This window comes from Pipistrellus kuhlii, unplaced genomic scaffold (assembly GCF_014108245.1).
Source record: "Pipistrellus kuhlii isolate mPipKuh1 unplaced genomic scaffold, mPipKuh1.p scaffold_m20_p_1, whole genome shotgun sequence".
NCBI lineage: Eukaryota > Metazoa > Chordata > Mammalia > Chiroptera > Vespertilionidae > Pipistrellus > Pipistrellus kuhlii.
In genome coordinates, this window is record NW_023425404.1 from 63482255 (window position 1) to 63499092 (window position 16838).

The 16838-nt window shown below is 48.6% G+C and overlaps 2 protein-coding genes across 5 annotated transcripts in view; one reads left to right on the forward strand and one right to left on the reverse strand.

The window, feature by feature from the left end:
- Positions 1-16531, reverse strand: part of ZFHX2 (zinc finger homeobox 2) — a 30716-nt gene extending 14185 nt beyond the window's left edge. For both annotated transcript variants that reach the window (XM_036449277.2, XM_036449267.2), the window contains exon 1: positions 16406-16531. The gene's annotated coding sequence lies outside the window, so the exon portion shown is untranslated. The remainder of the gene's footprint in view (positions 1-16405) is intronic.
- The window catches only part of THTPA (thiamine triphosphatase), a 43972-nt gene that overhangs the window by 20041 nt on the left and 7093 nt on the right, over positions 1-16838 (forward strand). The gene's annotated exons all lie outside the window — the stretch shown is intronic.

Genomic DNA, 16838 nt, shown 5'->3' on the forward strand with positions numbered 1-16838 from the left:
TAGTGTCCAACAGGCACTTCAAATTTAACATGTCTAAAATCAGAACTCCTTATTCCTTCCCTGAATGTATTCTTCCCCATCTTTCCTATCTCAGAATTTGGTACAACTATTTATCTGGTTGCTTAAGCTAAAAACCTAAAAATTTCTCTTGCTCCACAATATGCAATTGACAGCAACCTCTCAAACATGTGTCCCATCCCTCCATTTGTCTTCATCTACACCAGCACTCCCCGGCCCAGCCACCCTCACCTCTCTCCTGAGCTAATGCAATGATTCTACCACTGCCCCTCCAGTCCGATTTCCTCCCACCCAGCATCCAGGCGAGCTTTCATTTATTTCTCAATTATGAAAATGTCAAGTAGCCGGGACCGGTTTAGCTCAATGGATAGAGCGTTCGATTCCGGTCAAGGGCATGTACCTTGGTTGCGGGCATATCCCCAGTAGGGGGTATGCAAGAGGCAACTGATCGATGACTCTCTCTCATCGATGTTTCTAACTCTCTATCTCTCTCCCTTCCTCTCTGTACAAAATCAATAAAATATATTTAAAAAAAAGAAAAAGAAAATGTCAAGTAAACCAAACAGGATAAGAAACATCTTTGTACTCATCACGTAATGTCAACAGTCACCAACTCATGGCCCTCATGGCCAATCTTGTTTCATTTCTATCCTTACCCACTTCCCCCTTTTTCTGTATGATTTTAAAGCAAATTTCAGGCATCATAAAGAATTATCTTTTAAGATTTACATCATACTATATTCTACTTAAAATCCATCAATGATTTCTCACTGCTTTGTGAATAAAATCCAAACTCCTTTCCCTGATTTACAAAAGGGCCTATCTGATCTGACACCTGCTTGCCTGTCCTCCCTCCACTGCCTGGCTGGCCAGCTCCAGCCCAGTGGCCTTGCTTCTCAAACACACCGGGTTCATTCCTGCCCTAGAGCCTGCCTAAGCTGTATGCTCTGCCTGGAATGCTCTCCTGGTGGCTCCTTGTCACTCAGGTCTCTGCTTAAATACAGCCTCTGCCAACAGGTTTCTCTCTAGAAGCTAAACAACCCCCCCTGAAGAGGTTATGTCCCTGAGTTAAGGTCCTCTTGCCAGAGAGGCTTCGGTGAAGTTTCCATTGGCCCGTAAGCATCGTGCTGCTCGAAGATACCTTCCAGACCCATCTCTGGCCAGCTGGAAGACAGCAGCTTTTATCTGATTAGCCTCCTCCTCCCCAAAGAGATAAAAAGATAATAAAAAATAGTAGTAATCTTACTAATACCTAGTGATGGTCCTAGCACTGTGTTAAATGCTTTACATCATCTCATTTAATCTCATAACCTTATTTTACATATGCATCAGCCAAGAAACAGACTGAGCGAGCTGTTGATGGTCACGCAGCTCCAAGTGGTAAAACTAGAAAAGGACTGGAGGGCAGAGCTAGAGCCCAAAGCTGTGGCCTGGGCTCCTCCATCCAGTCAGACTGTCCCTCAGACACGGTACAGGCAAAATGGGCCCCCAGAGGTCTAGAAATCAGGATTCCTGGGCTCCCTCTAGCGGTCTAGAAGTACCAAGCCTCAGCATGCTGCTCCCAACCTTTTTATTTTGATACTACACCCCCCTCCCAAACTCACCAGTTCCCCACGCCTCACCATCCTATACTTCTCTCCTGTCCCAAGTGGCCTACAACCTCTCTGGTTCTTAATATCAGCAGATCTCTAATGATTAAACCTTTAGCTCTCAGGCCAGAGTACTTCAAGGAAGGGATGAGGTGTATGGCCTTCTCCGTCCTAGGGCCACCTCCAACCGTCACCTCCAGATTCCTGAGTTTGGAATGGGTCCTTGGTCATCAGCCTGCAGGCCCAATTCTGTCCCCCTCCTGGGGGGCTAGCCAGGCGTGAAGTCAAAGCCATTAAGGAGCTCCAAGTGGGGCTGGACCCGCATGCTAATGGAATGCAAATAAGCACCTGGGCAGGGGTGGAGAAATGGGGGCGGAGTGTGGAGAACCAAAAAGGAAGTAAAGGAATTAGATGGAGGGGAGTCTATCCTCCAGAAATGACCAGAAAGAAGCCCTAACATTGTAGGAGGAAGGCATTCTTCCTACAGAACCTGGGGGTGGGGGTGGGGGGTAAGTGTGTGAGGATCTGACACTGCATGTCCCACTCCCACAGTGGGGCCCAGTGCCATTCACTCACTGCCCCACCTAATGGGAAGGACGAGGCCAGGCAACAGGGGTCTCCCCGGGGCCCTGTCACCAAGGCCAGAACCAAATGCACCGTCTTCCCCTGGCCCACCTGCCTGTATCACATCGACCAGCTCCACTCCTTCTCCCTGGCCCCCGACTTAAACTCCAGATCCAACTTCAGAGGAGAGCTAGGAAGACCCAAGCCCCAAATGCTCTCACCAAAGATGCTACTTCCCAATACTGGGTGGGTGGTGGTTGTGGTGAGGGTGGTTCCTAGCTGATTCATAGCTAGAAAGCAAAGGAGCTTAGCTTTGGGTTAGCCTATGTGAGACTCAGATTGCCTAGGGTAGGTCGGCAGCTGTTTAAACTTGCAAATCTCTTCCCCCACCTCCCACCCTGCCCCTCCTCCTCTTCGGAAAATAATTTCAATTGCAAATTTATCTCTGTCTCAGTTCACACACACCCCCCCCCCACTCCTCCTCCCTCTTCCTTCTCTGTGCTCCTCCCATCACCCACTGTTTATTACAAACCTTTAACTGCAGCAATTATTTTTTCACTTTTTTCCCAACATTTCCCTCCTTCTCAGTCTTTCTTTCCTTCCCTCTCTGAATCTCCAAGTCCTTTTCTTTGCCCTTCGAACCTTGAACTCAGTTTTCATCTCTTTCTGGAGATGATGCAGACCCAGATGACAAGCCTAAGTCCCCCTCACACAGAATCCTGTTCTTCAGACCTCTGCATTCCTCTCTTACTTCTGGGCTTTCCTTAGGGCCTCTTCTCCCTCGGGGCACATCTTAGCAGGGAAAAGGGAAAAGGCAACCCCTCAAAGGCCCTGACATTCCTGCCTCTGGGAGGGAAGGAGGAAGAGGATGGATCAGGTGTAGGGTGGTGGTGGGGCAGTCAAAAGGAAAGCTGGGTAGAGGCAAGGGCTGGAGGGGGGGGGGGGGCAGGAGGAGAGAGTGAGGGGAGACGAGCAGGCAGTGGCGGCGGTGTGATTAGAACGGAGATTGATGTGAAGGGGCGCCACAGCCGGCAGAGAGAGTCAATAAAACGAGAGGATCACATTAGAGGCGACAGAGAGAGCTTTAAATTACAAGGCTGCTGCCACCGAGGGGGATGGGAGGAGGCAGGCCTGGAGCCAAGGGAGGGTGGAGAGTTCTGAGGGTGTAGTCATCCCCCAAGATGAATCTTCCAATCCTAACCTAAAAGGCCCTCGTCTCCAGAGCACCCTTGCTGTCCCTCCATTCCGTCTCCCTCCCCAATGCGCCCTCCCCTCATGGGGGAAGGGAGGAGAAAGCTATGGAGAAACAGAAGATACTTTTATTTTGCTTTGGTATATTCCCACTTCCAGATGGGAAGTATGGAAGGGCTACTTTCACTGAACTGCAAATATTCTTCTTTGGAGGTGGACAGAAAGGTACCCTGTAAAAAGCTGGTCGAGAATCCCTATTTCTTTTAAAAATTTTAAAAAAATTATGTTTATTGATTTAAGAGAGAGAGGAAGAGGGAAAGATAGAGAGAAACATCAATGATGAAAGAAAATACTCGGCTACCTCCTGCCTCCCCCGCCCCACCTCCCACCCCCACCCCACCCCTGGGATCAAGCCCACAACCCAAGCATGTGCCCTGACCAGAATCGAACTGACCTGGTTCATAGGTTGATGCTCAACACCGGCCGGGCTGAGAATCCCTATTTCTTGATATGCACGCCCTGTTCAGAAGGCAGATACACATTACTTAGAACAGGGGGAAACCAGGGAGTTACAAGGCTCCAAGATGCACAGCAGGACCCAGAAAGATACCAAAATAGAGCTGTTATGAGGTGGAGAGAAAGGCTCAATGTGTGGACAGCTGAAAGGCAGGCTCTGAGACCACACAAGCCTTGTGTGACTTCAGAACCAGATCACTGTGAGACTCCAGAACCAGAGAATCACAGAAGCCAAAGGGCAAAGGGCAAAGGGCAAAGGAAGGAGCCTGCCCCTCACATAAGAGGAGCCAGGGCGTGGGTTCAGGTTGGCCGGTAGAACAGGAGGCAAAACTGGAGCCCCAGTAAGCTCAGGACTATGGGTACAGCCCCCTCTCCTCCGGCAGCAGGGAGAGGAAAAACAGGAAAGGACAGGCCCATTGGGGACAGATGGGCTTTCTCCTCTTCAAACAAAAAACAAAACCCCCTTCCAAACCTGACAAGGCAAAGGCTTTCCCAGCAAAGTCTGCCTGAGGGCACCAGCACATTAGCTTAAAATTTGCACACAATGATTTCCACACCAGAGCCTTCCAAACATTTTTCTGCCTTTCACTTTTCCAACTGTTCATTCTATCCTCTTTCCCTAACGCAGAGCCAAATTTTAGGACCTTTCTCTATCCTCGCTGAAATTCTTGCCTGAGGACTGCTCTCCCCTTTCTGACCCAGCCTATTGCTTTCAAGAGGAGGCCACTGTGAAGAGGAAGGGGAGAGAAACAGAAGAGAATGTGCACACTGCGTAGGGGGGATTGCGTGGTGTAAAGAGCAAACAAACTCTAGCTAAATTAGCTATTTAAAAAAATATTTGTATATATATTTGAAATATATATATATATTTCAAATATATATATATATATATATATATTTGAAATATATATATATATATTTGAAATATATATATATTTCAAAAAGGAAGGGAGAGGGAGCAGAGAGAAAGATAGAAACATTGATTGGCTGCCTCCTGCACGGCCCACACTGGGGACCAAACCCACAACCTAGGCATGTGCCCTGACCTGGAATCAAACCCATGACCTCCTAGTTCATAGGTCAACACTAGCCACTGAGCCACACTGGCTGGGCTAAATGAGCTATATTTTTTGAGGTAGTGGATGAACGTGGGCTTTGGATTCATGCAAACTCAATCCTAGCTCCCCCACTCACCAGCTGTGCAACCTCAGTAAGTTGTTTAGTTCTGAGTCTCAGTTTCCTTATGTGGGAAAATGGGAATAAGGATGACTTCCTTAACCAGCTGTGGTGAAGACTACACTAGGCAACCTGTGAATGTGCACATACTGAATGTCAATCAGGTTAGTTCTCTTCCTTCTCTTTTGACTATCTCCTCCCACATAATGGAGCAAGGTGTTTGCAGGCAGGCTGACAGCTTTCCTTCGGCCTTGCCCTTCTTAATTGCTGCCTTTTTCTTTTTTTCTTTTTTTTTTTAGAAGTTGTCCCATTTTATTTTTATTTTATTTTTTAAATATATTTTATTGATTTTTTACAGAGAGGAAGGGAGAGAGATAGAGAGTTAGAAACATAGATGAGAGTCATCAATCAGCTGCCTCTTGCACATCCCCTATTGGGGATGTGCCCGCAACCAAGGTACGTGCCCTTGACCGGAATCGAACCCGGGACCCTTCAGTCCACAGGCCAACGCTCTATCCACTGAGCCAAACCGATTTCAGCTAATTGCTGCCTTTTTCAATCGAGGCAGATTCTTGGTTGGGCAGGATTGAAATCTAGTTTGCTGAGCAGCATAGTTCAGTTCTCACTTGGTCCTCCTGATTGCTGGACTTATAGACACCCCCATTATCCTAAAGCAGATTGAAAGCTTTGACCAAGCTCGCACTTTGCCTGGGTGCAGAAGCAGCTAACACTTTCATCAAAACTAGTATGACCTGGGCCCTGGCCGGGTAGTTCAGTTGGTTGAAGGGTAACCCAGATATATCACGGTTGTGGGTTCAATCTCCAGTCAGGGCACATACAAGAAACAACCAGAATCCAGGCCATGGTGGTCCAGTGGTTGAGCGTCGACTTATAAATCAGGAGATCATAGTTCGACTGCAGGTCAGAGCATATGCGATCATGAGGAGGCAGCCAATCAATGATTCTCATCATTGATGTTTCACTCTCCTTCTTCCTTCCTCTCTGCAATCATTATATATATATTGATTAATATATATATTGATTAATATATATATATATTACATATATATAGATAAATCATTAATATACCCTGTTTCCCCGAAAATAAGACAATGTCTTATATTAATTTTTGCTCCCAAAGATGCGCTAGGTCTTATTTTTAGGGGATGTCTTATTTTTCCATGAAGAAGAATACAGTACACATTTATTGTTAAATGAAAATAAAGGAAATTTATTACCTGTAATCAGTACGGTAGTACGGTAGTTGTCAACACAAACCAGACAAACTGTGAATCCTACAGTATCAAGAATTTACTCATTTATTCAATGACAATCATGTCATCATCTTCTGGAACATCATCATAACAATCCAATTCCTGAATTTCCTGGTGAATTTCTTGTGACTCCATTTCTTTCAGAATCAGTGGACCAAATCTCTCATGTTTAGCAATAGCATTCTGAGACAGAGCCCAGGGGGCCCTTATTTTCGGGAGATGCCTTATATTTCACTCAGAAGGAAACCTGTAAGTAGGTCTTATTTTTGGAGGATGTCTTATTTTCGGGGAAACGGTATAGATTAAAGGCCCAGTGCACAAAATTCGTGCATAGGAGGGGTAGGGCCCCCTCAGCCCAGCCTGCAACCTCTCCAATCCAGGACCCCTCGGGGGATGTCCAATTGCCGGTTTAGGCCCAATCCCGGAGATTGGGCTGAAACTGGGAGTCAGACATCTCCCTCACAATCCTGAACCTCTGGCTCCTAACCTCTCACCTACCTGCCTGCCTGAATGTCCTTAACTGCTCCCCCCCATCAGCCTAATCACCTCTAACCACCTCTGCCTGCTGGCCTGATCACCCCTAACTGCCCCCTCCCCCCCGCAGGCCTGATCACCCCTAACTGCCTCTGCCTGCCAGCCTGATCGCCCCCAACTGCCCCACCCTGACGGCCTGGTTGCCCCCAATTGGCCCACCTGCAGGCCTGATTGCCTCACACAACCTGCTGCTCCATCATTTGGTCACCCCTCACTAACCCCCCCTGCCAGCCTGGTTGCCCCACACAGCCTGTTCAGTCGTCCGTTTGGTTGCAATGGTTGCTTAGGCTTTTATATAGATAAAATATTAAAAAAGAAACAACCAATGAATGCATAAATAAGTGGAACAACAAACTGATGTTTCTTTCTCCCCTCCTCTAAAATCAATCAATCAATATTTTAAAAATATAGTATGACCTCTCCTTGCATTTAAGACTATCATTTTCTCTGACTAAATCTTACCTTCTATATTTAAAAGAAAACATAAGATAGTACTCCTATTCCTCCATTTTAATCTATCTATATCTTTCCTAGACCTCTTCCTCTCCCCACAAAATATTTGGGAAGTGCTTACTTTGTGTAAGATGAATTTTGTCCAAAAGAAAGAAAATGAAAATGGCAGGAAAGGAGTGTCACGGAGAGTAAAGAAAGACAAGGCAGAGAAGCGGGAGGAAGAGAGAGAGGTATGTAAGTGTGTGTGTATATGGAGGTTTGCTGGATCCTGATCTGCATATGTAACTACTGAATCTCACTGAAGCCTCCCTGCATTGGCACAAGCCTGGATGAGTTATCTGTCCCCAGTGAGAGGGATGGAGCAAGGGGGCTGTGTCTTACACCTTGCAAGATGCTTAAGGCATGAGGGAACTGGATGAGGTGTGAGAAGAGGCTGAGAGGAAGACGATAGGTGATGGGTAGGAAGTAGACAGGGAAGCAGACAAGGGTAAAAGGGAAGTATGGGCTAAAACCACAACCTGAGATCTGAACGTCCGTCCACATTTGCATGGCTTTGTTGAGGTATGCTCCAGGGAGGAGTGGAGAATCTTGCCCACGCATCTCCCTGGATGAGGTCAGCAGTATTAAGACAGCAGTGTAGAGCACTAGAGAGACGCAGGCTTAGACACCACCACAAAGCCAACTCTGAACCCTTCTTCATAAGCATTTGGGTGTGAGGGACAGGAAGTTGTACTCTTGAATTCAAATTCAGGATCTTATCTGATCCTGGCACAGGGACTTCTGTAGAAGACCTTGATCTCCCTGAGTTTCAAAGGCATCACATGCAATTCTAGAATTATTTGGAAGGATACCGTTGTAACTGACCGTGTATATAAATAAATCCTTCTGGTTCTTGGTCATTCTACATGACCTCTTGTGATGGTAATGACTCCACTTAAATATTTTACAACAATAACTAATATTAGTAATAAAATAACATCTTTAATTATCATATGCCAAGCACTATATCGAGCCCCCTGCAAGCATCATACACCTAATCCTCCAACACAATCTGATAAAAGTTATTCATTCCCATTTAAAAACATGGAAACAGACTTAGATGGGTTAAGTAATGTTGAAGTCTCACACTTGGAAAAAAATAGAGTTAAGAGTGGACTCAAGTTCAATTCCAGTCAAGGGCACATGCCTGGGTTATGGGCTTGATCCCCAGTTGGGGGGTGTGCAGGAGGCAGCCTATCAATGATTCTCTCTCATCGTTGATGTATCCATCTCTCCCTCTCCCTTCCTCTCTGGAATCAATAAAAATAAGATAAATTTAAAAACAAGATTGGACTAGAACAAAAATAAAAATATTGGACTCAGGTATCCTGACCCCAGGGCTCTGCTCTTGGGTTAATTTGTAAGCTTTTAAACTCTGGCTGGCATGCATTTTGAATGAAGACTTTGAGTTTGTTACTCTGCTCTTATGCATATGTACTGTCATGCTACTCTGAACTTGAAGGTGTTAGCTGGCAGTCTCCCTGTTAGTTTCTTAGTGTAAGTTTGGCCAGAACAGGCCCACCACTTTGTGCAACTCCAGTGGGCACTATCCTCATTACAATTCATGCCGGAGCCATCGTGTGCGTGCTTGTGTGCATGCATGTGTGTTAGGGTTGAGGTGAATAGAGATAGATACAAAAGATTGCGTTATTTAACTGATGATGCATATATTCATTTGTGATGTCTCTTAAAGCTGAAAGTCTACAGGTATGTATCCATAACAAAATATGAACCTCATCAAAGTGGTGTGGTAAAAAAACACACAGCCTTTAGGCCCTAGCCGGTTTGCTCAGAGCACACAGACTGAACGGTAGTGGGTTTGATTCCGGTCAAGGGCATATACGGCAGTTGCAGGGTCAATCCCTGGCCCTGGTCAGTGCACATGTAGAAGGCAACCATTGGATATGTCTTTCTCACATGGATGTTTCTCTTTGTCTTTGCTCTTCCCTTCCACTCTCTAGAAATCAAAGGGAAAAATATCCTCGGGTGAGAATTAACAAAAACAAAACAAAATTTTAAAAAACTACAGCCCTTAAGGGCCAGATAGATCTGGAATAAAATTTAGTTCTATTCTTTATTATGTAAATGACCTCGGGTAGGTTACTTAAAACCTGTTTCTTCATTTATAGAATGGGAAATAGTTCCTCGTGGAGCTGTGTCCACTAAGATGATCATTATTGAGACTGGCACGTTGTATGTGATTAATAAAAACAATAATTATCCAACCACATGCCTTATTTCCTGAGTTAGGGTGTCCGTGTATGTTTATTGCTTTTTGAGGGTGCCTGTGGCTGAGGGCCTGGGTGTAGCCCTGTCTGTACCTCTACCAGGTTAGGAAGGTGCTGTCTCTCAGACACGGGGCTGGGCCTCCCTCCGAAGGCCTGTTATACCCGCGTGGGCGCTGGGCTTCCGTTCAGCGGTGGGGGGCCCTGGGTGTCCCGTGTGAGTGTGCGGCCTAGCGCCTGTTTGTGCTCGGAGGCCCGGCTGGCGGGGGCGTGTTTGGGGTGGTGGTAATTACCGGGATGGCCCAGCCCTAATGAGTGTGATCTCGTTACACTCTCACTGCCTCTAATGGAGCTAACCTCATTTCACAGCCATTAGAGATGGAGATGAGGCCCCGCCCCCTGGCCCCGCCAGCTGCAGCTCTTTCAGCCTCGGCCACGTCCTTTCCCTCCCGCTTCCCCAGTCCCCCTCTTCTCCTTCCCCCTGTTCTTCTGCCCCTTCCAGGCTCCCCTCTCCTGCTCCCCATTGTTCTTTCCTCCTCCCTCCTCTGTCTGCGTCTCCCTTGTCTCTTCTCCTCCATCCCTCTTCCCTCTTCCCTTCACTCAGCACCTCCCTCTTCCCAGGCAGATCTGTCTGTCCTCCCCGTCTTCACCCCCGCCCCCGTCTCCTGCCCCTCCCCCTCCCCTCTCTGCGGCGGTCCCTCCCCACCCCCACGTTGCCCCGCCAAGCCAAAGGACAAATCTCAAGGGGGAAACCAGCAAAGACAAACAAGGAGCAGTGACTTCATTATTGTCGTTAATTTACCACTTCGGTTCCTCCCACAAAGGTCAAAGCCAGCACCGCTTGAACTCAGGACTGACAAGGAGGCCGAGACCACCGCCTGGCTTTGCCCCGTTAGGCCTCCCCCCAAACACAGGTCCTCCTCCTCCTGGTCTTCATTTCCCTGCAGGGGCTCAGGCTCTGGGACCCTCTCTTCCAGGGGTTCACAATCCTCACAGCCTCCCTTCCTTCTCCTTTCTCAATTAAATCGTGGCCTTCTCTCAGTCTCTCTCCCGCTGTAAGTCACGTGGCTTTTACCTTAAACTCCCTCTCTGTCATCCTCTGCGGGTCTGGCTTCTCCCACTCCTCTCTGCCCCATCCATCCCGAACCTCTTTCCTGGCCTTCCTTTTTCCCTCTCTGCTTAACCTCAGATGCACAGGATCATTCCAGTGGGTGGCCCTGCTGTAATTTCAAGGCTAGAAGCACCAGGATTTAACTCTAGATTTCAGAAACCTCATAGCCTGATAAAAAGCTAGAGATTGGAGGCATTTATAACCCAAGCAGGCCAGGGACTCGCAGAACATGGAAGTGGCTGGAGAGAAAGGAAAAAAACTGTGATGTCAGGGGAAGCAATGGAATCCAGACTCAGACAACTGCGACCCAAGCCTCTGGGCTCCAGATCAAACAGCTTCCCCACAGCCAGAGGGAAATGATGGAACCAGGGGGCCTTGGGCCTGAGGCTGAGGGGGGGGGGGCAGTCACCAACAAGACATCAGTTCCTCAGGGAAACACAATCCAACACTCCGATCCCACCCTCTACCCTCCTTCACTGAGAAGCCAAATGACTGGCAATTGACTCTTGACCTTCGGCCCAATCCCAGCCCCAGTGGGAGAAGCTGAGGGCTGTTGGCTGTGACTGGAGGAGGCACTAGGGAAATGTCCACACAGGAAGGAAAAACCTCTGCCCACGCCTATCTTGCCCCGCTGACGGCACATGCCACCCAGGACAGAAGCTGCATACTATAACCTCTCCTCTCTGAAGAGAGCTCTTGCTGCTTATGCCCTGCTAGTAAGGACCATTCCAGGGGGTGGCCCTGCTGTAATTTCGAGGCTGGAAGCATAATCCCATATCCCTGCCCAAATCGCAGGCAAGCTCCTGCTTTCTCATTTGACTTTGAAAAAAATATTTTGAGGGGTGCTGAAGGAATTAGAAAAAGATGTCTTCCTCCAGGTGTATGCAGCTCACATGCCAGGGGTACACCTTGGTGACAGGAGAGCAAGTGGACCTCTGCCCTGTCACCCTAAACAGCCATATACGGAAGCCCTGGCTCTGGACTAGTTCCTACATGAGGGGGACACTGAGAGCCAATGGCATTATCTCAGAGTGCCAGAAGGCACCTCTAAATCTTTTACTCCATTCTGACCAGCCTGGGGTGGAGGAAGAGGGGGCAGGTGGTCCCCTGGAGCTTTCCCCAGAGAAGAGCCTCTGGGAAAGTGAGTGGTGGGATGACTGAGAAGCCAGAGAAGAAAGATGGAAAAATCAATGAAATGAGTTTCTAACGGTGAGGTAAAGGACTGCAGTGTCGACAGCCTGTCGCCTGCTGCAAAATATGAGTTGCCTGAGTCCATGGTGGCCGCTGACAGTGCATCCAGCCGCCATTCTCCTCCCTTCAGGCCCCCAGCCCCCAGCCCCCAGCCCCTTCGCTAGCTGCCCCAGCTCGCTCTCTCTCTTCCTGCTTTTCCTAGAGTCCCCAACCCATTCAGGGTCTTTCTGACTCAACACCAGAGGAACAGGACCGGTTTTAACCCCCCACCCAGTGCAGCTCTCTCCTCTGTGGCTTCTGTTTATTTAGACTTCCCCTCTGTCTTCAGATTTCACCGAGTTGTGGAGAGTTCTACATTTCTTGTCTCCCCCTCTTCTAGATGCTTCTGCACTCATTCAACAACAGGCAGTCAGTGTCAAGGCAATCCCTCACAGGGTTCCTTATACCCCAGCCTGTGCCTCTTTCTGCCTTTTGGCCCACTTGGCCAATGCTGACTTCCTTGTAATTGCCTGGATTAGGACAGAGTGTTTTAGGGGGCTTAGCATTAATTTATGAACTCTTTATTTGTGACCAGTGTATAAATATGGCTATGGCTCATTCAACTGTGGTTCCATGATTGGGGATGGGTGGGGTGGGGATGCTACTCTGAATTCAAATTTGCCAACTCTGTCTTTGGAAATAACTCTCATCCTTTTCTGGAAACCACCTTCTTTTTCTGCCCTCCTCTGCATTCTTTCTCTTGGGCTCTTAAGACTGTTCATTCATGTTTCCTCCCATTATTTCTATAGAGACTCTCAGAGCAGCCCCTAGAGAACACTCTGGCTGCCTCCAACTGTATTCCTAACCCAGTCTGCCCTCAGATCTCACTGCTGCTCAGTTAGCTCTCCTCCAGCCCTTTCCTCAAGTTTCTGATTTCCCAACTTGCCTGTTTATGCAGACTTAGGCCTGAAGGGTGGGTTGAGAGGAAAGCAAGCAACTTTTTCCTTTAGCCTCGTCCTTTAACTCTATATTTGATCAACAGACATTTAAGCATCTTCCAGGTGACACCATGCTAGGTGCTGGAAAACCGGAAGAAACTAGACAGATGCAGCCCTGCTCATACTGCCATCAGGACTAACCCCGGGTCTCTCACCAGGCAGCTTTCTCTGACTCAGAGTCCCATTTTTTCCCCTTCTTTCTCCACAGTCAAATTCCACCAGAATCCTTCCCTTTTCTCTACTTCTGCATCAGTTTACACTCTCACACTGCTCTGATCCCTCCTCCTCTGCATTTCATTCCTAATCCCAAAGAGGTGCATTTTATATTTTTGATAAGCCTTCTCCTGCTCACAAAGCCCTGCTTTCACTTCTGTAACTGCCATTTCCAGTTTTCTTCCTTGCCTGCCTTTCAATCCTACTATCCCATTCTCCAAGGCCCCATCCCCACAGCAAACCTCAAGCACTCACAAACAAAACCTCATTCTGAGCTAGGAACAGTCTCCAGGAAGGCAAGGTCATGCTTCCAGACTCAGAAATCCTACAGATCTGACTCAGGCCCCAGCCCTGTCCATGTACAGCTCCCCAGCAAAGCAGCAAGTTGTTCCTCTTAGTGCCTTCAGATAACACCAGCCGCTCTGACATCATGGAGGGAGGAACCCTGTCAGGTTGTCAAGGCAACACCAGCAATTTATGACATCAGAGGCCTGAGGTCTTTGGTTCTCAGGGGGTTAGAAAGATTCAAGTTCCTGTCTGCTAAAGTAAATAGGAATTCTACTTTTCATCTCTTTGCTTGTGCTCCCCTGGCTTGGGAATGAAATGCAAAGGCCTTTGGTGGGGTCTGAATGATTTGGCCAAAGGAATAATGCTTGTGAGGCTCTGTTTCCCTTTCTCTTCACCGCACAGCTCTGTGTCCTCTCTCTCCCTCTCCTTTGGCATCTCTCTCTTTTGGGGCTTGGCCCAGTGGTATTTCTACTCAGCCCTTTTTTTCCAAATTACCCCTCCTGCAGTGCTCTCCTTGCATCCGTCATGCTGTGTCCTTCTCTCACCAGAAGCATGTTTCCTTTGATACCTCACCCTTTCCTCTTTCCTCCTACCAAGCTCTGTTCTGCTCCAGCAATCCTCCTTTGCCTTCCATTTACCTTCTTTGTACTACACTCATCTTATTCTCCAATTTCTCCCTTCCCCCACTTTACCATTGTATTCATTTCTTATTGCTTTTTTTTTCTGGTGACCTCCTCTTTAGGAATATTCTATCATTTCTCTCCCACTTTCCTTCTGTATTGCTATTAAATCATTTTTCATTTCATTCTCCTGGTTTTTCATTAATCATCCACTGGTTCCTCCCCTGCCCCTCATTCCACATGGATTTTCTTCTCTTCCTTTGCACATTCCTCATGGCATGCATTTTTCTACCCCACGCATTTATTGCAGCCAGCCTCGCCTTCCTTTCTGAAACTCTATTCATCTCTGAAAGCTTCCATTTTCTGTCCATATCTACCTTTTCCTTTTTTCCATCTAAGATCCTGATGTCTGGAAAACAATGATAGGCTTAACACAAGGTAAACTTTCCAGATTCTTTATCCACCTTTCCCATTCTTTAGGCTGAATGAACCTGGCCCTCTGCATAAGGGCTTTTGTCACACTAATGAAAATTGCCTCCAAAAGAAATCATGCTGAATCCAAACATGACCATAGCAGGGCTGCAGGATGAAGACAAACTGGAAAGTGAAGAAGCCACTAGAATAGACTGAAGGCTAAGGGGCAACCAAGCAGGGTGGAGCTCAGAGTCTCAGAGAATGTCCCCTGCCAAAATCGTAGTTGACAGTTAACAGACATAATAGCCCTGACTGGTGAAGGGGTTATATGCCCCTGGAAACCCATTAAATTGATTTCTTGGCCTGTTTATGTGCCTTCACAAGCCATGCTCCCAACCTCCAGACCCTTGCTCTCTGGTACCTTTTGCGGCTGGGATTTTTAAATGCTGGGTGAGAGGATAAGGGAAAAAAGGAACTTAAGAGTAACCAAGGAGAAACGATAGAAAGACCACAGATTATGGGAACAAAGGTGGAGAATAGGCAAGAGAGATCATGGGAGATGGAGAAGGAAAAAAAAAAAAAAAGGATGAACAAAATGAGGAAATGAAAAAACATACAATGGTAAAGTGAGGGTATGGAGGAAAACCAAGTCAGCAAGAAGAGGTTTGTGGTGGGGAGCGCCTGGAGAGGCAGCTGACAGGCCAGAGGTGAGGTCCTGACGGGAGACAGACACATGGCAAAGGGACAGTCAACAAGGCAAAAGCAAGTCCCAAAGCTTCCCAGGGAAGGCGGACATGGAGGCTGTTCTGGCCCTGCTGGAAGGAGTCCTTAGGGGAGATATGTCTGCTCCATCCCTTGCGCTTCTAGGCCCCTGGCCCGAGACTACCACAATCATGACTGATAAGCAAACTCTCAAGTAGCCTGAAAAGGCCAGAGAAATCCACAAGGACCCTGAAGGAGAGGGCATGGAGTCCTAAATGGGCAGAACAGCCAGGCAGCCAAGGCATGGCACATGGTGGCAGGGACGCACAGGGAGAGAGGATCACTTGGATGGGAAAAGCACATGCGGAGACAGTGACATACAGACCCAGAGATGGATGGGTGTGGAGAATGAATGAGGTGAAGAATGGCAAAATCAAGAGGTAGGGACACATGGACAGGGATCAGCTGTGCCTCAGGCACAGCGAGACAACGCGTGGTCAAGTGCTCAGAAATGATAGGGCTACTCAGAGAGAGGGGCAGCCAGAGCGATGGAGACTCAGAGGGCAGGAGAGGCACGCTTCACCTTGAATGTAGCAGTGGCCTCCCCTCACCTCGCACCTTTCCAAAAAAAAAAAACCCAAACCAAAACAAAACAAAAAAAAACCAACTCAACTTCAGGCAAAAAGGAAGATCAAAGATTAAGGGTATCTATGTCCCCTCCCACCCGCCCCCACCCACAGCGCGCTAGCCCATCCATCAGCCCACCCGCCGGCCACGCTTTCTCCCCCATCCTGCCGCCGGCGGGGGGCCGCCGAGGCCCCGGCCCCGCCGGGCTGACTGCTCCGCGCCCTCCACTCACCCGGCCTCCCCTGCCCTCAGGGATCCCTGCTCCCCACACTGCCCGGCGCGGTCCGTCTAGGCTCGGCTACCCTCCGTCTGTCCGGCCGGCTCCCAGTCCAGCCTCCACCTCTATGTCTTCCCCTTCCCCGTCTCTCCTCTACCCCTGCACCTCTCTCTTCCCCCATCCCCGCTCGCAAGCCTCTCCCGCCCACAACCCAGCTCCTTTTCCCCCTCAGGCTCTAGGTCTGTCTGTCCGTCCGTGTCCCCTCCCCCAGCCCCTTCCAGTCCCTCTCCGTGCCCTCCAGCGGCAGGGTCCGAGCGCCTCCTCTCTCCTCCGTCTCAAGCTTCCAAAGAGCAAGGAAGGGGAGAAGAGAGGGAGGAGGAAAAAAAAAAAAAAAAACCAACGGGGGAAAAAAAAAAAAAAAAAGAAAAACAACCAACCCAGCAGCATCGGAAATCGATGCACTTACACCTCAGCTGGAAGCAGGGACGGGAGTCGAACCGCGGCCGCCGAGCAGCGCGAGGCGGGGAGGGGAGGGGGCGGCTCTTGGAAGGGACTTCTCCGATGTGTTGATTCCTTTTCCCCCTCCTCCTCCCTCCCTCCAGCGCTCACTCCGGGGCGTCGGGGATGGAGATGGAAAAAATAAATAAATATATTCACGGCGGTGAGGGAAGTGAAGGAAAATAATCAATGCTATTTGGCTGCGGCTGAAGTGTTTTCCCGGCTTCGTGAGGGGGTTTCCATTGATTCACCCAGGGCACTCGCTCGTTCCCTGCCTCCTCCGCCTCCGCCTCCTCCTCCTCCTCGCCCACCTCCTCCTCCTCTTCGCCCTCACTCCTCCGCCTCATTCACTGGCTGGAGCGAGGCGTCCCACACAATGGAATAATCAATACCCAGGCTCC